The sequence below is a fragment of the Pithys albifrons genome, chromosome 16, assembly GCF_047495875.1.
Source record: "Pithys albifrons albifrons isolate INPA30051 chromosome 16, PitAlb_v1, whole genome shotgun sequence".
In the NCBI taxonomy this organism is placed as follows: Eukaryota; Metazoa; Chordata; class Aves; order Passeriformes; family Thamnophilidae; genus Pithys; species Pithys albifrons.
The window spans coordinates 17304214-17327548 of NC_092473.1; the positions used below are offsets into that span (position 1 = coordinate 17304214).

At 56.2% G+C, this 23335-nt stretch overlaps 3 long non-coding RNA genes across 5 annotated transcripts; all 3 read left to right on the forward strand.

The window, feature by feature from the left end:
- The first annotated feature begins 698 nt into the window (after positions 1-698).
- LOC139679434 (uncharacterized) lies at positions 699-3898 on the forward strand. 2 transcript variants are annotated; one of them, XR_011699191.1, is made up of 4 exons: positions 699-891; positions 1102-1187; positions 2508-2655; positions 3413-3898. It is a non-coding gene; the product is annotated as an uncharacterized lncRNA (long non-coding RNA). The 2 variants fall into 2 exon arrangements; XR_011699192.1 differs by having other exon boundaries at positions 2530-2655.
- A 7666-nt stretch (positions 3899-11564) lies between these two features.
- Positions 11565-14764, forward strand: LOC139679433 (uncharacterized). 2 transcript variants are annotated; one of them, XR_011699189.1, is made up of 4 exons: positions 11565-11757; positions 11968-12053; positions 13374-13521; positions 14279-14764. It is a non-coding gene; the product is annotated as an uncharacterized lncRNA (long non-coding RNA). The 2 variants fall into 2 exon arrangements; XR_011699190.1 differs by having other exon boundaries at positions 13396-13521.
- A 6467-nt stretch (positions 14765-21231) lies between these two features.
- On the forward strand, positions 21232-22799 carry LOC139679465 (uncharacterized). Its single transcript, XR_011699198.1, has 3 exons — positions 21232-21264; positions 21753-21850; positions 22030-22799. It is a non-coding gene; the product is annotated as an uncharacterized lncRNA (long non-coding RNA).
- Positions 22800-23335: the final 536 nt, after the last annotated feature.

Here is a 23335-nt window from a genome sequence, read left to right on the forward strand (position 1 = left end):
ACAGAGCGGCGTCGCTATTGCGCATGCGCGGAGCACAGCGCGCCGTCCCTCCTGTGCTCGCCCGGAGTCCGCCTCTCTGTCTCTCCTGCTCGATGCCACATCCCGTGTTCGTTCATGGCGCTGTTTTCCCGCACCTGCCGCAGCCGGTGCCGCGGGAGCGCGCGGGGAACATCCCGCCGCCGGTGCGGCTGCTGCAGATGCGTTCCTGGAGCGCGGCGCCGGCACCATCGCCCGCAGCGCCGCCGCCAAGATCGTGAGTGCCGGGGCCGCGGGGCAGGGGCTGGGCTGGGCTGGGCCTCAGTGGCACTCCATGCACGGATAAATACTCTGCATGCAGCTCGGTGGGTGCTTTCCCGTCCTGGGGGTGAGGTGAATCCTGGGCTCCTGTGCTTTTGTCAGCCGAGATGGAAAATTCCTGCACTTGGTTTTGGCAAGTGGCAGTTTCCCAGAATTTTCTTACCTTGTTTGCTTCCTGTGGAACATGTGGACCAGCAGAACTCTCAGGGCTTGTGTTCAGAACAGGCTTGAGGAGAGTGAGTGAGTGAGTGAGTGGAGTGAGTGGAGTGAGTGAGTGAGTGGAGTGAGTGGAGTGGGTGAGTGAGGGAGTGAATGAGTGAGTGAGTGAGAAGGAGCCACAACGTGTCTTCCTTGTCCTGCACTGCAGGATCAGAATCCTGGTTTAGGTTAGGGATGCTTTTGCACTGGTGTGTGTCTTCGATGGTCAGAGCCAACTTTCTGCTGGGCCACTTAGGAAGAACAGTTGCCTAGAGCTTCATGTTTGCTTTCCTTGCAGCCTGGAGTGTTGGGGGGATTCCTGAAGCTGATTGCCTTGAAAGCCAGTGATCCCCAAGGCTTTGACCTGCTAAACAGCATCATGGAGCATATGCCCCCGTGAGTATGAGCTCAAATTGCATTCAAAACTGACTTCTGTGGGCTTTGGTTCTGCAGTGTGCAGTCATGCCAAAGGTTAACACTTCAGGAGCAAAAATGTCACATTTATCAGTTAAAGAGATGGGAACAACTTTATCTGTGTTTTCTGTAAAGTGACAGCACCAGTCAAAGCCCACTGTGAACTGAATAACTGTTCTTTTAAATTTCCAGTGAATCAGTTGACTGGTACAGGAAACAGGTCTTCATTCTGCTATTCCAAAGACTTCCAAGTTCCAAACCAACAAAACTTATCAAAAGTAAGTTCCTTGCTCTGAAAAGCTCCAGTGTGACACGAGTGGTTCAGAGTGTGCAGTTGCACAGATCAGGCATCCTGAACATGGGTGGGACTCTGCTGGCTCCAGGGACTTGCTCCAAATGCTCTGGAGTCAAGGGGGCATAAAGGGCAGTGGCCACAGCAGGTGACACTCCATGAAAACTGAGGGAATGGAACTAAAGGACTTGTGTAGTTCTCCTCCTTTCCTGGTGTGTGTGATGTCGTTACTTGTCTGAAAGTGTCTCCATTTAATCTCCAGCTAATAGCAACACACTTGCCCTGCCACACAGCACAGCCATTCTGACCACTGCTCTCTGCAGTTTGTGTTCATGCTGGGAAACATTCCATGCTTTTGTGTCATTTTGGCCTTCATGGGAATAAAGTTATGAGGAAGGGTTTACGTTCCTCTGTCAAAGCTGTGACACATTGTTGAAATCATCCCCAGGCAGATGGCCATGCTGATGAAATTCGTGATGTTATCTCTACACAGATCACACAAGGTCTGTTATTAATCCTTTAAAATCTGCTTGATGCCTCCTGTAGAGGAGCAAGAATTACAGGGTTCTTCCAGTGGTGTTCCACCAAGCAAATGGAAGTGGTGCTTCCAGCGTTCCATGTTTCAGTGTTGTGGTGCCCGAGAAGATGAGCAGTTTTTAGGCAAACTTTGGAGCAGCAAGTTAATGCCCTTCAGTAAAAGGGAACATTTATGAAGGCTGCCCTTCCTGTCTCCTTCTTAGAATGCATTTTGCTGCTGACTCTAAAGCAATTCTCTTGTTTTCATCTGGAGTTTTACTTCATCCTTTTTCTCGTTGCTTTCTCGTCTTCATTAACTAGTTTGGCACAGGAAATGGGGCATGAGCTCTGCAGGAAGTACTTGGCAGCATACAGCCAAAGGGAGTGTGTTCTGTTGGCTTGGGTTGTATTTCAGGCTGCTGTGCAGTTTTTGCCTTTGAAGCAGGAAAGAGTTGTCTCTCTGGCTGAAATGGCAAAGGAGGTTTGGCGCCAATCTGACTGCCCGGGTGCCTCTCCTTTTGGGGTTCATTTCTGATTTTCTGCCCACAGTTCCTCACTGATAGTTCAAGTTACTGATCTCCTGAGCGGGTCATAAAAGGGAAGGATTGCTGTCTCTGGTTTTTATCATTTGTAAAAAGTTTGTATGTGCAAACATCTATGTAAGAGGGCAGCACCTTAACAAATTGTCTTGTGTTCTCTGTTTCCTGGTGCTTTGTGTGGTTTCTGCTTTTCTTTGGTCACCATAGGGTGATAAATCGTTCTGATACTTTTTCTCTAACTGTCATACTAGGATGTTTGAAACGGGCTTGGAGAAAATGATGATTCCTGAAATCCAGAAAGTGTCTGGGACAAGTTGAAAAGCAGATCCGTGCTGTTGGCATCACAAAGACATTAACAGAATGTCCTCCCGTGATGGACACTGAGTACCCCAAGCTGTGGTAGGTGCCACACTTCTTCAGGGTCTGCTGGTGATGCTGTTGGAGGTCTGGAAAGTAGGAGCTTTCACCAGAATAGGCCCCTCCAATAAACTCCTTTGGCATTTCTTCAGGCCCACTGTTGTGGTGAGACTCAGCTTGAGGCTTTTCATACCTTTTCATCCTTCACTGCACAAAGGGAAGTGTGTTTTCAAAGCAAATGGCAGAGCTGGTTTGAGATGTGTTTGAGCCTGGATTTGGCTGAGTAGAGCTCCACTGAAGGGAATTAGGCTACTGTCAGCTTGCATTCCTTCTGGAAAGCTGGGCCCACTTTTGACTTGTAACTGTCATAGTCAGGAGGCCTGAGAATACTCACAACCTGACAGGCTGTAGTGTCTTAGCCTGAAAGTGGAATCTGGGGGAAAGCTCTGGAGACTGAAAGGCAGTCCAGCAGTCTGGGGGCTCAGGTAGCCTGGACTAGAACTCTTTTTGAATGTACTTAGAGAAAAACTGTAATCTGGAAAAGAATTGCTATTCTTGGGTTTGTATCACAGCAATTTGAGCTGCTAAAAAATGAGGGCATTGCTGATGCTGTTAATATGAGCAGCTGCATTGTGCCTGGAAAGGACCCAGACCCACAGTCCTAGTGCAGCTTCCCTGGGACAGGGACAGTGCCAGGAGTTAAGCAAGTCCCTGCAAAGGGGTTCCAGGTAATCTGAGCGTTCTTGTGAAGCACAGGCTGTCCTCACCTGTTCACTGTTCCCCTCCCCTCTCCCCCCAGGATTCCTTTGCTGCAGGCCCTCCCTCCTTGGCCTCTTCGAGCTGCCTGAGGATGACACGACCCCTGACAAGGAGCACTTCATTGACACAGAGGATACTCCAGGCTATCAGACTGCATTCTCCCAGCTGGCCTTTGCTGGGAGGAAAGAACATGATCCTGTGGGGCAAATGGTGAACAATCCCAGGATCCAGCTGGCCCAGTCTCTGCACAAACTGTTCACAGCGTGCCCAGGCAGGGTAGGTGGCTTGGGCTCTGCATCCCTGGGCTGCATTCAGCAGACAAGAAATGCCTCTGTGAGAATGGTCTCTTGCTAAGGTTTGATAATCAGCAAAATGAAGTGTGTTGTAGGCAGAAGGCAAGATCTTGCTGTGTCTTATTGTTCTTTGGAACTTGGCTTTTGTAAGGTTTTCCTGGTAACCTCAGAAAGGCCTTATTTTTCACAGCACTTAGTTTAGCAATCAGCTCAAATATATGCTATTTAAAAGATGAAGATTTATCCACTTGATGGCTTATAAGTAATGGTTGTCTCCTGTTCAGTTGCATGGACTTGGGAGATTCAGGCAGCTCATATAAAATTAGACATTTTGAGTGCACAGTTAACTCTTACCCCATATAGTGTTTGTTTTGTTCAAGATTTGGGTAAGTAAAGATTGTCTGAGAGATGAGCTGTTTCACCCTCAATAACTGCTGCTCTGAGAGTGTCTGAGCTTGTGCCCTGTGCATGAAGAGCCATGGCAGTGGCTGAGTGTCCCTGAGCCCTCTGCTGTGTCTGTGCTGCAGGTTCTGTGCATACTGAGTGTCCCTGAGCCCTCTGCTGTGTCTGTGCTGCAGGTTCTGTGGATGCTGAGTGTCCCTGAGCCCTCTGCTGTGTCTGTGCTGCAGGTTCTGTGCCTCCTGAGTGTCCCTGAGCCCTCAGCTGTGTCTGTGCTGCTCTGTCTGTGCATGCTGAGTGTCCCTGAGCCCTCTGCTGTGTCTGTGCTGCAGGTTCTGTGCCTCCTGAGTGTCCCTGAGCCCTCTGCTGTGTCTGTGCTGCTCTGTCTGTGCATGCTGAGTGTCCCTGAGCCCTCTGCTGTGTCTGTGCTGCTCTGTCTGTGCATGCTGAGTGTCCCTGAGCCCTCTACTGTGTCTGTGCTGCAGGTTCTGTGCATGCTGAGTGTCCCTGAGCCCTCTGCTGTGTCTGTGCTGCAGGTTCTGTGGATGCTGAGTGTCCCTGAGCCCTCTGCTGTGTCTGTGCTGCAGGTTCTGTGGATGCTGAGTGTCCCTGAGCCCTCTGCTGTGTCTGTGCTGCAGGTTCTGTGGATGCTGAGTGTCCCTGAGCCCTCTGCTGTGTCTGTGCTGCTCTGTCTGTGCATGCTGAGTGTCCCTGAGCCCTCAGCTGTGTCTGTGCTGCAGGTTCTGTGCCTGCTGAGTGTCCCTGAGCCCTCTGCTGTGTCTGTGCTGCAGGTTCTGTGCCTCCTGAGTGTCCCTGAGCCCTCTGCTGTGTCTGTGCTGCTCTGTCTGTGCATGCTGAGTGTCCCTGAGCCCTCTGCTGTGTCTGTGCTGCAGGTTCTGTGCATGCTGAGTGTCCCTGAGCCCTCTGCTGTGTCTGTGCTGCAGGTTCTGTGCATGCTGAGTGTCCCTGAGCCCTCTGCAGTGTCTGTGCTGCAGGTTCTGTGCCTCCTGAGTGTCCCTGAGCCCTCTGCTGTGTCTGTGCTGCAGGTTCTGTGCCTCCTGAGTGTCCCTGAGCCCTCTGCTGTGTCTGTGCTGCTCTGTCTGTGCATGCTGAGTGTCCCTGAGCCCTCTGCTGTGTCTGTGCTGCAGGTTCTGTGGATGCTGAGTGTCCCTGAGCCCTCTGCTGTGTCTGTGCTGCAGGTTCTGTGCATGCTGAGTGTCCCTGAGCCCCCTGCTCTGTCTGTGCTGCAGGTTCTGTGCATGCTGAGTGTCCCTGAGCCCCCTGCTCTGTCTGTGCTGCAGGTTCTGTGCCTGCTGAGTGTCCCTGAGCCCTCTGCTCTGTCTGTGCTGCAGGTTCTGTGCCTGCTGAGTGTCCCTGAGCCCTCTGCTGTGTCTGTGCTGCAGGTTCTGTGCATGCTGAGTGTCCCTGAGCCCCCTGCTCTGTCTGTGCTGCAGGTTCTGTGCCTGCTGAGTGTCCCTGAGCCCTCTGCTCTGTCTGTGCTGCAGGTTCTGTGCCTGCTGAGTGTCCCTGAGCCCTCTGCTGTGTCTGTGCTGCAGGTTCTGTGCCTGCTGAGTGTCCCTGAGCCCTCTGCTGTGTCTGTGCTGCAGGTTCTGTGCCTGCTGAGTGTCCCTGAGCCCTCTGCTGTGTCTGTGCTGCAGGTTCTGTGCATGCTGAGTGTCCCTGAGCCCTCTGCTGTGTCTGTGCTGCAGGTTCTGTGCATGCTGAGTGTCCCTGAGCCCTCTGCTGTGTCTGTGCTGCAGGTTCTGTGCATGGTGAGCACCAGCCTGAATGCAGTGACAGTCTGGAAAAGAATTGCTTTTCTTGGGTTTGTATCTCGGCAGTTTGACCTGATAAAAAATGAGGGCATTGCTGATGCTGTTAATATGAGCAGCTGCATTGTGCCTGGAGAGGACCCAGACCCACAGTCCTAGTGCAGCTTCCCTGGGACAGGGACAGTGCCAGGAGTTAAGCAAGTCCCTGCAAAGGATGGAGTAAATCTGCTCCTTGCATCTGTAAGGAAAGACTGAGTAGTAGGGAAGGGGAGCATTTATGTGCTGTATTGAGATTTCCATCTGCTCCCAGGTGCAGCAGTGATGGGGTGGCTGGGTTTGGTCTGGGCCTGTGAGGATCAGCCCTAAACAACCCCACCTCACCAGAGGGCCCTGAATCCTCAAGGGAAATGTCCAGTAGGAACCAGACCAGTCGGTTGTTATTGCAGAGGAAAAACCATGCAAAAGAAAAGGTACTTCTGTTCTTTGTGGCAATCCTGTAATGCCTTGTGCAGTCTCTGTGTGCTGTTCTTGGAGTGACCACCCCGTGTGTGTCTAACAAAACCTGTTAGAAAGGTAGTCAGGGATTGGAATTGGGGTCTGATCCCTACAGACTCTTGCAAAGCCTGAAGGACTGCAGTGATGAGTGTGCTCAGCAAAGGAGGTTTCTCAGTATCTGCTCAGATTTCCCTCAGCTCTGGGGGCCTGGTGGCCAGCTGGAGGTGGCGGGGACACACATGGGACCCCTTGAGCTTTGTGGGAGGAGCTGGGGGTTGGCACGGTGCGATTTTTTGTTCTTTGGGTTTTTTTCTTGGTTTTCTGATTTCCTTTTTGAGCTCTGTGGTGCTAGGGAGAAAAATCTGGAAACAAATCAAACTGAAGGGATTTGCTGAGTTGCTTTGCAGAGAAGTGCCACCTTCAGAGGATGCACAAATCCACCAGGAAGTCAACGAAGGAGCTGTGGAAAGTGCAGCAGAGTGCAGGGAGCAGCCACTGTCCCAGCTCCCTGGTTTTGGGGGCATTAGTCCACCTACGGAAAGGAAAAAAGCCTCCCCGTCTTGTTTTCAGCCCTGCAGAGGAATGTCGTGTTCCAGAATTTCGGAGGGATTTGTGTGTGTCCTGTGCTGGCAGCTGCGTGTCTTGGGAGGCCATGGAGTGACATACATTGGGGGGACATGGGGGGACAAGGGGAGGACATGGGGGGGGACACGGGGAGGACATGGGGGGGGACATCAGGGGGACATGGGAGGACATCAGGGGGACATGGGGGTACATCGAGGGGACATGGGGAGGACATGAGGGAGATGGGGTGGACATGGGGGACGCAGGGGACATGGAGGAAACATGGGGGGAACATTGGGGACATGGGAAGGCTATGGGGGGACATGCAGGGGACATGGGACGTCCAGGGAAGTCCGAGAGGGCCCAGGGGGGTCCAGAGGGGTCCAAAGCGTTTTGGGGGGTCCAGGAGAGTTCAAGTTGGTCCAGGAGGGTCCAGGGGTTTTCCCTGGGGGTATGAGGGGGTGGTCCATGGGGGCCCTAGGAGGATTCAAGGTGGTCCAGGAATGTTCAGGAGGGTTCAGGGGGTTTTAAGGGAGTGGAAGGGGGTTTCAGAGGGGTCCAAGGGGGTCCAGGAGAGATTCGGAGGGTCCAGGGGGTTTTGGGGGGGGTCCAGGAGTGTCCAGGGGAGTCTTAGAGGTGTCCAGAAAGGTTCGAAGGGGTCCAGAAGGGTCTAAGGAGGGTCCAAGGGGTCCCAGGCAGGTTTGAGAGGGGTCCAGGGGGCTTCAGGGGGTTTGGAGGGGTCCAGGGGAGTCCAAGTGTGATTCAAGAGGGTCCAAGGTTTTTGAGAGTGTCAAGGGGGGCTGGGGGGGGGTGCAAAGTGGTCCAAGAGAGTTGAGGAAAGTCCAAGGGGGATTCAGGGGGGTCCAGGGGAGTTCAGGAGGGTCCAAAGCGATCCAGGAGAAGTCAGAGAGAAATGAGGGGGGTCTCACAGTGGATCGTGGGTCTCAGAGGAGTCACAGGCAGGTAAGGGGAGGTAAGAGTGGTCAGGGGGTGCCTGGGGAACTCAGGGACCCCCATTGCCCACAGCCCAGCAATGTCGGCCCTCGGGAACCTCCCTTGGGGACCCCGGGTGCCCGAAATGTCGTCCCTCGGGAACCCCCCCTTTGAGGAGCCCCAGCGCCCGAGGTGTCGCCCCTCGGCAACACCCCCTCGGGGAACCCCGGCGCCCAAGGTGTCGCCCCTCGCCCAGCACGCCCTTGGGGACCCTCGGCGCCCGAGGTGTCGCCCCATGGACAACCTCCTTGGGGACCCCAGAGACCCCCAGAGACCCACCCAGGGACCCCCAGAGACCCCAGAGATTCCCAGACACTCACAGGGACCCCCAGGGTCCCTCAGGAAGCTACAGAGATCTCCCAGAGAACCCCCAGTTTCCCCCAGAGACCCCCCAGAGACTGTCAGAGACCCCCAGACACCCCCAAGGGACTCCCAGACGCCCCCACGGACCCCTAGGGCCCCCCCAGGGACCCCCCAGAGACCCCCAGAGACTCTCAGAGACCCCCCAAGGACCCCCAGAGAGCCCACTGGGACTCCCCAGGGACCCCCCAGAGACTCCCCATAGATCACCAGGGACCGCCCAAGGACCCCCGCAGACCCCCAGACACCCCCAGAGACTCCCAGGGGCCCCCAGAAACTCCGAGAGATCCCTCAGGGACCCGCAGAGACCCCTCAGGAACCCCCAGAGACTCCCAGACACCCCAGAGACTCCCAGAAACCCTCAGAGACCCCCCCAGGGACCTCCAGAGACTCCAAGAGACCCCCATGGACCCCCCAGGGACCACCAGAAAGCCCCAGAGACCCCCCCAGGGACCACCAGAGACCCCCCAGAGATTCTCAGAGACCTCCAGGGACTCCCAGACACCCGCCGAGACCCCCCAGGGACCCCCAGAGACCCTCCATAGATCACCAGGGACTGCCCAAGGACCCCCACAGACCCCCAGACACCCGCAGAGACTCCCAGGGGCCCCCAGAAACTCCCGGAGACCCCTCAGGGACCCGCAGAGACCCCTGAGGGACCCCCAGAGACTCCCAGACACCCGCCAGGAACCCTCAGATGCCCCCAGAGACCCCCAGAGATCCCCAGAGACCCCCAGACCCCTCCAGGGACCCCCAGACACCCCCAGAGACCCTCAGGGACCCCCCAGAGACTCTCAGAGACCTCCAGGGACTCCCAGACACACGCCGAGACCCCCCAGGGACACCCAGAGACCCCCAGACACCTGCCAGGGCCCCTCAGATGCCCCCAGAGATCCCCAGAGACCCCCAGATCCCTCATTGGACCCCCAGGGACCCCCAGAGACCCCCCAGAGACCCCCAGAGACCCCACAGGGACCCCCAAGGACCCCATAGGGACCCCCACAGATCCCCAGAGACCCCCCCTGTGACCCCCAAAGAACTCCCCTGGGGATCTCCTGGGACCCCCCAGAAACCCCCAGACATCCCCAGAGACTCCCAGAGACCCCCCAGGGACCCTCAGACACCCCCAGAGACTCACAGAGACCCCCAGAGACTCTCAGAGATCCCCCAGGGACCCACAGGAACCCCTCAAAGATCCACCAGAGACCCCCCAGGGACCCCCAAGGAACTCCCCTGGGGATCCCCTCGGACCCCCCAGAAATCCCCAGACACCCCCAGAGACCCCCCAGGGACCCTCAGACACCCCCAGAGACTCACAAAGACTCCCAGAGACCCTCAGGGACCCCCCAGGGACCCCCATAGACCGCCCAGAGATCACGAGATGCCCCCCGGGGACCTCCAGAGACCCCTCCAGAGATCACGAGAAACCCCTCCGAGACCCCCAGGGACCTCGAGAGACCCCCAGGGACCCACCTTGGGACCCCCAGAGGACCCCAGGGACCCACAGAAACCCCTCATAGATCCACCAGAGACCCCCATAGATCCCACAGAGACCTCCAGAGAACCCCAGAGACCACCAGAGATGCTCCAGAGACACCCCAGAGACCCCCACAGAGATCCCCGGTGCCCGAAATGTCGTCCCTCGGGGAACCCCCTTGGGGACCCCCGGTGCCCGAAATGTCGTCCCTCGGGGAACCCCCTTGGGGACCCCCGGTGCCCGAAATGTCGTCCGTCGGGGAACCCCCTTGGGGACCCCCGGTGCCCAAAATGTCGTCCGTCGGGGAACCCCCTTGGGGACCCCCGGTGCCCAAAACTGTCGTCCCTCCGGGAACCCCCTTGGGGACCCCCGGTGCCCAAAATGTCGTCCCTCCGGGAACCCCCTTGGGGACCCCCGGTGCCCAAAACTGTCGTCCCTCCGGGAACCCCCTTGGGGACCCCCGGTGCCCAAAACTGTCGTCCCTCGGCAATCCCCCCTTGGGGAGTCCCGGCGCCCGAGGTGTCGCCCCGCCGCAACCTCAACCCGATGACTCTCGGCGCCCGAGGTGTCGGCCCTCGGCAACCTCGCCTTGCGGACCCCCGGCGACCGAGGTGTCGCCCCTCGTCACGCCCCTCCTTGGGGACCCCCGGCGGGCATTGGAGGTGGTGGGGGCTGGACTACGATGCAGTTCTTGGACATGTCCGGCAGGCGGCGCCAGCGAGGGAGAAGGGCCGGCGAGGGCGGGATTCGAACCGGCGTTTGGGCAGCGGTATCTGCATCGCTACTGCGCACGTGCGGATTAGAGAGCTTCGGCGGTACTGCGCAAGCGCGGAGTACGGAGCGCCGTCGGTACTGCCCATGCGCGGAGTACAGCGCGCCGTCCCAACTGCGCACGCGCGGAGTACAGAGCGCTGTCGCTGCTGCGCATGCGCGGAGTATAGAGCGCCGTCCCTACTGCGCACGCGCGGAGTGCAGCGCGCCGTCGCTACTGCGCACGCGCGGAGTACAGCGCGCCGTCCACACTGCGCACGCGCGGAGTACAGCGCGCCGTCCCAACTGCGCACGCGCGGAGTACAGCGCGCCGTCTCTACTGCGCACGCGCGGAGTGCAGCGCGCCGTCGCTACTGCGCACGCGCGGAGTACAGAGCGGCGTCGCTATTGCGCATGCGCGGAGCACAGCGCGCCGTCCCTCCTGTGCTCGCCCGGAGTCCGCCTCTCTGTCTCTCCTGCTCGATGCCACATCCCGTGTTCGTTCATGGCGCTGTTTTCCCGCACCTGCCGCAGCCGGTGCCGCGGGAGCGCGCGGGGAACATCCCGCCGCCGGTGCGGCTGCTGCAGATGCGTTCCTGGAGCGCGGCGCTGGCACCATCGCCCGCAGCGCCGCCGCCAAGATCGTGAGTGCCGGGGCCGCGGGGCAGGGGCTGGGCTGGGCTGGGCCTCAGTGGCACTCCATGCACGGATAAATACTCTGCATGCAGCTCGGTGGGTGCTTTCCCGTCCTGGGGGTGAGGTGAATCCTGGGCTCCTGTGCTTTTGTCAGCCGAGATGGAAAATTCCTGCACTTGGTTTTGGCAAGTGGCACTTTCCCAGAATTTTCTTACCTTGTTTGCTTCCTGTGGAACATGTGGACCAGCAGAACTCTCAGGGCTTGTGTTCAGAACAGGCTTGAGGAGAGTGAGTGAGTGAGTGAGTGGAGTGAGTGGAGTGAGTGAGTGAGTGGAGTGAGTGGAGTGGGTGAGTGAGGGAGTGAATGAGTGAGTGAGTGAGAAGGAGCCACAACGTGTCTTCCTTGTCCTGCACTGCAGGATCAGAATCCTGGTTTAGGTTAGGGATGCTTTTGCACTGGTGTGTGTCTTCGATGGTCAGAGCCAACTTTCTGCTGGGCCACTTAGGAAGAACAGTTGCCTAGAGCTTCATGTTTGCTTTCCTTGCAGCCTGGAGTGTTGGGGGGATTCCTGAAGCTGATTGCCTTGAAAGCCAGTGATCCCCAAGGCTTTGACCTGCTAAACAGCATCATGGAGCATATGCCCCCGTGAGTATGAGCTCAAATTGCATTCAAAACTGACTTCTGTGGGCTTTGGTTCTGCAGTGTGCAGTCATGCCAAAGGTTAACACTTCAGGAGCAAAAATGTCACATTTATCAGTTAAAGAGATGGGAACAACTTTATCTGTGTTTTCTGTAAAGTGACAGCACCAGTCAAAGCCCACTGTGAACTGAATAACTGTTCTTTTAAATTTCCAGTGAATCAGTTGACTGGTACAGGAAACAGGTCTTCATTCTGCTATTCCAAAGACTTCCAAGTTCCAAACCAACAAAACTTATCAAAAGTAAGTTCCTTGCTCTGAAAAGCTCCAGTGTGACACGAGTGGTTCAGAGTGTGCAGTTGCACAGATCAGGCATCCTGAACATGGGTGGGACTCTGCTGGCTCCAGGGACTTGCTCCAAATGCTCTGGAGTCAAGGGGGCATAAAGGGCAGTGGCCACAGCAGGTGACACTCCATGAAAACTGAGGGAATGGAACTAAAGGACTTGTGTAGTTCTCCTCCTTTCCTGGTGTGTGTGATGTCGTTACTTGTCTGAAAGTGTCTCCATTTAATCTCCAGCTAATAGCAACACACTTGCCCTGCCACACAGCACAGCCATTCTGACCACTGCTCTCTGCAGTTTGTGTTCATGCTGGGAAACATTCCATGCTTTTGTGTCATTTTGGCCTTCATGGGAATAAAGTTATGAGGAAGGGTTTACGTTCCTCTGTCAAAGCTGTGACACATTGTTGAAATCATCCCCAGGCAGATGGCCATGCTGATGAAATTCGTGATGTTATCTCTACACAGATCACACAAGGTCTGTTATTAATCCTTTAAAATCTGCTTGATGCCTCCTGTAGAGGAGCAAGAATTACAGGGTTCTTCCAGTGGTGTTCCACCAACCAAATGGAAGTGGTGCTTCCAGCGTTCCACGTTTCAGTGTTGTGGTGCCCGAGAAGATGAGCAGTTTTTAGGCAAACTTTGGAGCAGCAAGTTAATGCCCTTCAGTAAAAGGGAACATTTATGAAGGCTGCCCTTCCTGTCTCCTTCTTAGAATGCATTTTGCTGCTGACTCTAAAGCAATTCTCTTGTTTTCATCTGGAGTTTTACTTCATCCTTTTTCTCGTTGCTTTCTCGTCTTCATTAACTAGTTTGGCACAGGAAATGGGGCATGAGCTCTGCAGGAAATACTTGGCAGCATACAGCCAAAGGGAGTGTGTTCTGTTGGCTTGGGTTGTATTTCAGGCTGCTGTGCAGTTTTTGCCTTTGAAGCAGGAAAGAGTTGTCTCTCTGGCTGAAATGGCAAAGGAGGTTTGGCGCCAATCTGACTGCCCGGGCGCCTCTCCTTTTGGGGTTCATTTCTGATTTTCTGCCCACAGTTCCTCACTGATAGTTCAAGTTACTGATCTCCTGAGCGGGTCATAAAAGGGAAGGATTGCTGTCTCTGGTTTTTATCCTTTGTAAAAAGTTTGTATGTGCAAACATCTATGTAAGAGGGCAGCACCTTAACAAATTGTCTTGTGTTCTCTGTTTCCTGGTGCTTTGTGTGGTTTCTGCTTTTCTTTGGTCACCATAGGGTGATAAATCGTTCTGATACTTTTTCTCTAACTGTCATACTAGGATGTTTGAAACGGGCTTGGAGAAAATGATGATTCCTGAAATCCAGAAAGTGTCTGGGACAAGTTGAAAAGCAGATCCGTGCTGTTGGCATCACAAAGACATTAACAGAATGTCCTCCCGTGATGGACACTGAGTACCCCAAGCTGTGGTAGGTGCCACACTTCTTCAGGGTCTGCTGGTGATGCTGTTGGAGGTCTGGAAAGTAGGAGCTTTCACCAGAATAGGCCCCTCCAATAAACTCCTTTGGCATTTCTTCAGGCCCACTGTTGTGGTGAGACTCAGCTTGAGGCTTTTCATACCTTTTCATCCTTCACTGCACAAAGGGAAGTGTGTTTTCAAAGCAAATGGCAGAGCTGGTTTGAGATGTGTTTGAGCCTGGATTTGGCTGAGTAGAGCTCCACTGAAGGGAATTAGGCTACTGTCAGCTTGCATTCCTTCTGGAAAGCTGGGCCCACTTTTGACTTGTAACTGTCATAGTCAGGAGGCCTGAGAATACTCACAACCTGACAGGCTGTAGTGTCTTAGCCTGAAAGTGGAATCTGGGGGAAAGCTCTGGAGACTGAAAGGCAGTCCAGCAGTCTGGGGGCTCAGGTAGCCTGGACTAGAATTCTTTTTGAATGTACTTAGAGAAAAACTGTAATCTGGAAAAGAATTGCTATTCTTGGGTTTGTATCACAGCAATTTGAGCTGCTAAAAAATGAGGGCATTGCTGATGCTGTTAATATGAGCAGCTGCATTGTGCCTGGAAAGGACCCAGACCCACAGTCCTAGTGCAGCTTCCCTGGGACAGGGACAGTGCCAGGAGTTAAGCAAGTCCCTGCAAAGGGGTTCCAGGTAATCTGAGCGTTCTTGTGAAGCACAGGCTGTCCTCACCTGTTCACTGTTCCCCTCCCCTCTCCCCCCAGGATTCCTTTGCTGCAGGCCCTCCCTCCTTGGCCTCTTCGAGCTGCCTGAGGATGACACGACCCCTGACAAGGAGCACTTCATTGACACAGAGGATACTCCAGGCTATCAGACTGCATTCTCCCAGCTGGCCTTTGCTGGGAGGAAAGAACATGATCCTGTGGGGCAAATGGTGAACAATCCCAGGATCCAGCTGGCCCAGTCTCTGCACAAACTGTTCACAGCGTGCCCAGGCAGGGTAGGTGGCTTGGGCTCTGCATCCCTGGGCTGCATTCAGCAGAGAAGAAATGCCTCTGTGAGAATGGTCTCTTGCTAAGGTTTGATAATCAGCAAAATGAAGTGTGTTGTAGGCAGAAGGCAAGATCTTGCTGTGTCTTATTGTTCTTTGGAACTTGGCTTTTGTAAGGTTTTCCTGGTAACCTCAGAAAGGCCTTATTTTTCACAGCACTTAGTTTAGCAATCAGCTCAAATATATGCTATTTAAAAGATGAAGATTTATCCACTTGATGGCTTATAAGTAATGGTTGTCTCCTGTTCAGTTGCATGGACTTGGGAGATTCAGGCAGCTCATATAAAATTAGACATTTTGAGTGCACAGTTAACTCTTACCCCATATAGTGTTTGTTTTGTTCAAGATTTGGGTAAGTAAAGATTGTCTGAGAGATGAGCTGTTTCACCCTCAATAACTGCTGCTCTGAGAGTGTCTGAGCTTGTGCCCTGTGCATGAAGAGCCATGGCAGTGGCTGAGTGTCCCTGAGCCCTCTGCTGTGTCTGTGCTGCAGGTTCTGTGCATACTGAGTGTCCCTGAGCCCTCTGCTGTGTCTGTGCTGCAGGTTCTGTGGATGCTGAGTGTCCCTGAGCCCTCTGCTGTGTCTGTGCTGCAGGTTCTGTGCCTCCTGAGTGTCCCTGAGCCCTCAGCTGTGTCTGTGCTGCTCTGTCTGTGCATGCTGAGTGTCCCTGAGCCCTCTGCTGTGTCTGTGCTGCAGGTTCTGTGCCTCCTGAGTGTCCCTGAGCCCTCTGCTGTGTCTGTGCTGCTCTGTCTGTGCATGCTGAGTGTCCCTGAGCCCTCTGCTGTGTCTGTGCTGCTCTGTCTGTGCATGCTGAGTGTCCCTGAGCCCTCTACTGTGTCTGTGCTGCAGGTTCTGTGCATGCTGAGTGTCCCTGAGCCCTCTGCTGTGTCTGTGCTGCAGGTTCTGTGGATGCTGAGTGTCCCTGAGCCCTCTGCTGTGTCTGTGCTGCAGGTTCTGTGGATGCTGAGTGTCCCTGAGCCCTCTGCTGTGTCTGTGCTGCTCTGTCTGTGCATGCTGAGTGTCCCTGAGCCCTCAGCTGTGTCTGTGCTGCAGGTTCTGTGCCTGCTGAGTGTCCCTGAGCCCTCTGCTGTGTCTGTGCTGCAGGTTCTGTGCCTCCTGAGTGTCCCTGAGCCCTCTGCTGTGTCTGTGCTGCTCTGTCTGTGCATGCTGAGTGTCCCTGAGCCCTCTGCTGTGTCTGTGCTGCAGGTTCTGTGCATGCTGAGTGTCCCTGAGCCCTCTGCTGTGTCTGTGCTGCAGGTTCTGTGCATGCTGAGTGTCCCTGAGCCCTCTGCTGTGTCTGTGCTGCAGGTTCTGTGCATGCTGAGTGTCCCTGAGCCCTCTGCTGTGTCTGTGCTGCAGGTTCTGTGCATGGTGAGCACCAGCCTGAATGCAGTGACAGTCTGGAAAAGAATTGCTTTTCTTGGGTTTGTATCTCGGCAGTTTGACCTGATAAAAAATGAGGGCATTGCTGATGCTGTTAATATGAGCAGCTGCATTGTGCCTGGAAAGGACCCAGACCCACAGTCCTAGTGCAGCTTCCCTGGGACAGGGACAGTGCCAGGAGTTAAGCAAGTCCCTGCAAAGGATGGAGTAAATCTGCTCCTTGCATCTGTAAGGAAAGACTGAGTAGTAGGGAAGGGGAGCATTTATGTGCTGTATTGAGATTTCCACCTGCTCCCAGGTGCAGCAGTGATGGGGTGGCTGGGTTTGGTCTGGGCCTGTGAGGATCAGCCCTAAACAACCCCACCTCACCAGAGGGCCCTGAATCCTCAAGGGAAATGTCCAGTAGGAACCAGACCAGTCGGTTGTTATTGCAGAGGAAAAACCATGCAAAAGAAAAGGTACTTCTGTTCTTTGTGGCAATCCTGTAATGCCTTGTGCAGTCTCTGTGTGCTGTTCTTGGAGTGACCACCCCGTGTGTGTCTAACAAAACCTGTTAGAAAGGTAGTCAGGGATTGGAATTGGGGTCTGATCCCTACAGACTCTTGCAAAGCCTGAAGGACTGCAGTGATGAGTGTGCTCAGCAAAGGAGGTTTCTCAGTATCTGCTCAGATTTCCCTCAGCTCTGGGGGCCTGGTGGCCAGCTGGAGGTGGCGGGGACACACATGGGACCCCTTGAGCTTTGTGGGAGGAGCTGGGGGTTGGCACGGTGCGATTTTTTGTTCTTTGGGTTTTTTTCTTGGTTTTCTGATTTCTTTTTTGAGCTCTGTGGTGCTAGGGAGAAAAATCTGGAAACAAATCAAACTGAAGGGATTTCCTGAGTTGCTTTGCAGAGAAGTGCCACCTTCAGAGGATGCACAAATCCACCAGGAAGTCAACGAAGGAGCTGTGGAAAGTGCAGCAGAGTGCAGGGAGCAGCCACTGTCCCAGCTCCCTGGTTTTGGGGGCATTAGTCCACCTACGGAAAGGAAAAAAGCCTCCCCGTCTTGTTTTCAGCCCTGCAGAGGAATGTCGTGTTCCAGAATTTCGGAGGGATTTGTGTGTGTCCTGTGCTGGCAGCTGCGTGTCTTGGGAGGCCATGGAGTGACATACATTGGGGGGACATGGGGGGACAAGGGGAGGACATGGGGGGGGACACGGGGAGGACATGGGGGGGGACATCAGGGGGACATGGGAGGACATCAGGGGGACATGGGGGTACATCGAGGGGACATGGGGAGGACATGAGGGAGATGGGGTGGACATGGGGGACGCAGGGGACATGGAGGAAACATGGGGGGAACATTGGGGACATGGGAAGGCTATGGGGGGACATGCAGGGGACATGGGACGTCCAGGGAAGTCCGAGAGGGCCCAGGGGGGTCCAGAGGGGTCCAAAGCGTTTTGGGGGGTCCAGGAGAGTTCAAGTTGGTCCAGGAGGGTCCAGGGGTTTTCCCTGGGGGTATGAGGGGGTGGTCCATGGGGGCCCTAGGAGGATTCAAGGTGGTCCAGGAATGTTCAGGAGGGTTCAGGGGGTTTTAAGGGAGTGGAAGGGGGTTTCAGAGGGGTCCAAGGGGGTCCAGGAGAGATTCGGAGGGTCCAGGGGGTTTTGGGGGGGGTCCAGGAGTGTCCAGGGGAGTCTTAGAGGTGTCCAGAAAGGTTCGAAGGGGTCCAGAAGGGTCTAAGGAGGGTCCAAGGGGTCCCAGGCAGGTTTGAGAGGGGTCCAGGGGGCTTCAGGGGGTTTGGAGGGGTCCAGGGGAGTCCAAGTGTGATTCAAGAGGGTCCAAGGTTTTTGAGAGTGTCAAGGGGGGCTGGGGGGGGGTGCAAAGTGGTCCAAGAGAGTTGAGGAAAGTCCAAGGGGGATTCAGGGGGGTCCAGGGGAGTTCAGGAGGGTCCAAAGCGATCCAGGAGAAGTCAGAGAGAAATGAGGGGGGTCTCACAGTGGATCGTGGGTCTCAGAGGAGTCACAGGGAGGTAAGGGGAGGTAAGAGTGGTCAGGGGGTGCCTGGGGAACTCAGGGACCCCCATTGCCCACAGCCCAGCAATGTCGGCCCTCGGGAACCTCCCTTGGGGACCCCGGGTGCCCGAAATGTCGTCCCTCGGGAACCCCCCCTTTGAGGAGCCCCAGTGCCCGAGGTGTCGCCCCTCGGCAACACCCCCTCGGGGAACCCCGGCGCCCGAGGTGTCGCCCCTCGGCCAGCACGCCCTTGGGGACCCTCGGCGCCCGAGGTGTCGCCCCATGGACAACCTCCTTGGGGACCCCAGAGACCCCCAGAGACCCACCCAGGGACCCCCCAGGGACCCCCAGAGAACCCAGAGATTCCCAGACACTCACAGGGACCCCCAGGGTCCCTCAGGAAGCTACAGAGATCTCCCAGAGAACCCCCAGTTTCCCCCAGAGACCCCCCAGAGACTGTCAGAGACCCCCAGACACCCCCAAGGGACTCCCAGACGCCCCCACGGACCCCTAGGGCCCCCCCAGGGACCCCCCAGAGACCCCCAGAGACTCTCAGAGACCCCCCAAGGACCCCCAGAGAGCCCACTGGGACTCCCCAGGGACCCCCCAGAGACTCCCCATAGATCACCAGGGACCGCCCAAGGACCCCCGCAGACCCCCAGACACCCCCAGAGACTCCCAGGGGCCCCCAGAAACTCCCAGAGATCCCTCAGGGACCCGCAGAGACCCCTCAGGAACCCCCAGAGACTCCCAGACACCCCAGAGACTCCCAGAAACCCTCAGAGACCCCCCCAGGGACCTCCAGAGACTCCAAGAGACCCCCATGGACCCCCCAGGGACCACCAGAAAGCCCCAGAGACCCCCCCAGGGACCACCAGAGACCCCCCAGAGATTCTCAGAGACCTCCAGGGACTCCCAGACACCCGCCGAGACCCCCCAGGGACCCCCAGAGACCCTCCATAGATCACCAGGGACTGCCCAAGGACCCCCACAGACCCCCAGACACCCGCAGAGACTCCCAGGGGCCCCCAGAAACTCCCGGAGACCCCTCAGGGACCCGCAGAGACCCCTGAGGGACCCCCAGAGACTCCCAGACACCCGCCAGGAACCCTCAGATGCCCCCAGAGACCCCCAGAGATCCCCAGAGACCCCCAGACCCCTCCAGGGACCCCCAGACACCCCCAGAGACCCTCAGGGACCCCCCAGAGACTCTCAGAGACCTCCAGGGACTCCCAGACACACGCCGAGACCCCCCAGGGACACCCAGAGACCCCCAGACACCTGCCAGGGCCCCTCAGATGCCCCCAGAGATCCCCAGAGACCCCCAGATCCCTCATGGGACCCCCAGGGACCCCCAGAGACCCCCCAGAGACCCCCAGAGACCCCACAGGGACCCCCAAGGACCCCATAGGGACCCCCACAGATCCCCAGAGACCCCCCCTGTGACCCCCAAAGAACTCCCCTGGGGATCTCCTGGGACCCCCCAGAAACCCCCAGACATCCCCAGAGACTCCCAGAGACCCCCCAGGGACCCTCAGACACCCCCAGAGACTCACAGAGACCCCCAGAGACTTTCAGAGATCCCCCAGGGACCCACAGGAACCCCTCAAAGATCCACCAGAGACCCCCCAGGGACCCCCAAGGAACTCCCCTGGGGATCCCCTCGGACCCCCCAGAAATCCCCAGACACCCCCAGAGACCCCCCAGGGACCCTCAGACACCCCCAGAGACTCACAAAGACCCCCAGAGACCCTCAGGGACCCCCCAGGGACCCCCATAGACCGCCCAGAGATCACGAGATGCCCCCCAGGGACCTCCAGAGACCCCTCCAGAGATCACGAGAAACCCCTCCGAGACCCCCAGGGACCTCCAGAGACCCCCAGGGACCCACCTTGGGACCCCCAGAGGACCCCAGGGACCCACAGAAACCCCTCATAGATCCAGCAGAGACCCCCATAGATCCCACAGAGACCTCCAGAGAACCCCAGAGACCACCAGAGATGCTCCAGAGACACCCCAGAGACCCCCACAGAGATCCCCGGTGCCCGAAATGTCGTCCCTCGGGGAACCCCCTTGGGGACCCCCGGTGCCCAAAATGTCGTCCGTCGGGGAACCCCCTTGGGGACCCCCGGTGCCCGAAATGTCGTCCGTCGGGAACCCCCCTTGGGGACCCCCGGTGCCCGAAATGTCGTCCGTCGGGGAACCCCCTTGGGGACCCCCGGTGCCCAAAATGTCGTCCGTCGGGGAACCCCCTTGGGGACCCCCGGTGCCCAAAATGTCGTCCGTCGGGGAACCCCCTTAGGGACCCCCGGTGCCCAAAATGTCGTCCGTCGGGGAACCCCCTTGGGGACCCCCGGTGCCCAAAACTGTCGTCCCTCCGGGAACCCCCTTGGGGACCCCCGGTGCCCAAAATGTCGTCCCTCCGGGAACCCCCTTGGGGACCCCCGGTGCCCAAAACTGTCGTCCCTCCGGGAACCCCCTTGGGGACCCCCGGTGCCCAAAACTGTCGTCCCTCGGCAATCCCCCCTTGGGGAGTCCCGGCGCCCGAGGTGTCGCCCCGCCGCAACCTCAACCCGATGACTCTCGGCGCCCGAGGTGTCGGCCCTCGGCAACCTCGCCTTGCGGACCCCCGGCGACCGAGGTGTCGCCCCTCGTCACGCCCCTCCTTGGGGACCCCCGGCGGGCATTGGAGGTGGTGGGGGCTGGACTACGATGCAGTTCTTGGACATGTCCGGCAGGCGGCGCCAGCGAGGGAGAAGGGCCGGCGAGGGCGGGATTCGAACCGGCGTTTGGGCAGCGGTATCTGCATCGCTACTGCGCACGTGCGGATTAGAGAGCTTCGGCGGTACTGCGCAAGCGCGGAGTACGGAGCGCCGTCGGTACTGCCCATGCGCGGAGTACAGCGCGCCGTCCCAACTGCGCACGCGCGGAGTACAGCGCGCTGTCGCTGCTGCGCATGCGCGGAGTACAGAGCGCCGTCTCTACTGCGCACGCGCGGAGTGCAGCGCGCCGTCGCTACTGCGCATGCGCGGAGTACAGCGCGCCGTCCCTACTGCGCACGCGCGGAGTACAGAGCGGCGTCGCTATTGCGCATGCGCGGAGCACAGCGCGCCGTCCCTCCTGTGCTCGCCCGGAGTCCGCCTCTCTGTCTCTCCTGCTCGATGCCACATCCCGTGTTCGTTCATGGCGCTGTTTTCCCGCACCTGCCGCAGCCGGTGCCGCGGGAGCGCGCGGGGAACATCCCGCCGCCGGTGCGGCTGCTGCAGATGCGTTCCTGGAGCGCGGCGCTGGCACCATCGCCCGCAGCGCCGCCGCCAAGATCGTGAGTGCCGGGGCCGCGGGGCAGGGGCTGGGCTGGGCTGGGCCTCAGTGGCACTCCATGCACGGACAAATACTGTGCATGCAGCTCGGTGGGTGCTTTCCCGTCCTGGGGGTGAGGTGAATCCTGGGCTCCTGTGCTTTTGTCAGCCGAGATGGAAAATTCCTGCACTTGGTTTTGGCAAGTGGCAGTTTCCCAGAATTTTCTTGCCTTGTTTGCTTCCTGTGGAACATGTGGACCAGCAGAACTCTCAGGGCTTGTGTTCAGAACAGGCTTGAGGAGAGTGAGTGAGTGAGTGAGTGAGTGAGTGAGTGAGTGAGTGAGAAGGAGCCACACCGTGTCTTCCTTGTCCTGCACTGCAGGATCAGAATCCTGGTTTAGGTTAGGGATGCTTTTGCACTGGTGTGTGTCTTCGATGGTCAGAGCCAACTTTCTGCTGGGCCACTTAGGAAGAACAGTTGCCTAGAGCTTCATGTTTGCTTTCCTTGCAGCCTGGAGTGTTGGGGGGATTCCAGAAACTGATTGCCTCTAAAGCCAGTGATCCCCAAGGCTTTGACCTGCTAAACAGCATCATGGAGCATATGCCCCCGTGAGTATGAGCTCAAATTGCATTCAAAACTGACTTCTGTGGGCTTTGGTTCTGCAGTGTGCAGTCATGCCAAAGGTTAACACTTCAGGAGCAAAACAACTTTATCTGTGTTTTCTGTAAAGTGACAGCACCAGTCAAAGCCCACTATGAACTGAATAACTGTTCTTTTAAATTTCCAGTGAATCAGTTGACTGGTACAGGAAACAGGTCTTCATTCTGCTATTCCAAAGACTTCCAAGTTCCAAACCAACAAAACTTATCAAAAGTAAGTTCCTTGCTCTGAAAAGCTCCAGTGTGACACGAGTGGTTCAGAGTGTGCAGTTGCACAGATCAGGCATCCTGTACATGGGTGGGACTCTGGTGGCTCCAGGGACTTGCTCCAAATGCTCTGGAGTCAAGGGGGCATAAAGGGCAGTGGCCACAGCAGGTGACACTCCATGAAAACTGAGGGAATGGAACTAAAGGACTTGTGTAGTTCTCCTCCTTTCCTGGTGTGTGTGATGTCGTTACTTGTCTGAAAGTGTCTCCATTTAATCTCCAGCTAATAGCAACACACTTGCCCTGTCACACAGCACAGCCATTCTGACCACTGCTCTCTGCAGTTTGTGTTCATGCTGGGAAACATTCCATGCTTTTGTGTCATTTTGGCCTTCATGGGAATAAAGTTCTGAGGAAGGGTTTACGTTCCTCTGTCAAAGCTGTGACACATTGTTGAAATCATCCCCAGGCAGATGGCCATGCTGATGAAATTCGTGATGTTATCTCTACACAGATCACACAAGGTCTGTTATTAATCCTTTAAAATCTGCTTGATGCCTCCTGTGGAGGAGCAAGAATTACAGGGTTCTTCCAGTGGTGTTCCACCAAGCAAATGGAAGTGGTGCTTCCAGCGTTCCACGTTTCAGTGTTGTGGTGCCCGAGAAGATGAGCAGTTTTTAGGCAAACTTTGGAGCAGCAAGTTAATGCCCTTCAGTAAAAGGGAACATTTATGAAGGCTGCCCTTCCTGTCTCCTTCTTAGAATGCATTTTGCTGCTGACTCTAAAGCAATTCTCTTGTTTTCATCTGGAGTTTTACTTTGTCCTTTTTCTCCTCTTCATTAACTAGTATGGCACAGGAAATGGGGCATGAGCTCTGCAGGAAATACTTGGCAGCATACAGCCAAAGGGAGTGTGTTCTGTTGGCTTGGGTTGTATTTCAGGCTGCTGTGCAGTTTTTGCCTTTGAAGTAGGAAGGAGTTGTCTCTCTGGCTAAAATGGCAAACGAGGTTTGGGGCTAATTTGACTGCCCGGGTGCCTCTCCTTTTGGGGTTCATTTCTGATTTTCTGCCCACAGTTCCTCACTGATAGTTCAAGTTACTGATCTCCTAAGCAGGTCATAAAAGGGAAGGATTGCTGTCTCTGGTTTTTATCATTTGTAAAAAGTTTGTATGTGCAAACATCTATGTAAGAGGGCAGCAATTGTTAAGAAACAAATTGTCTTGTGTT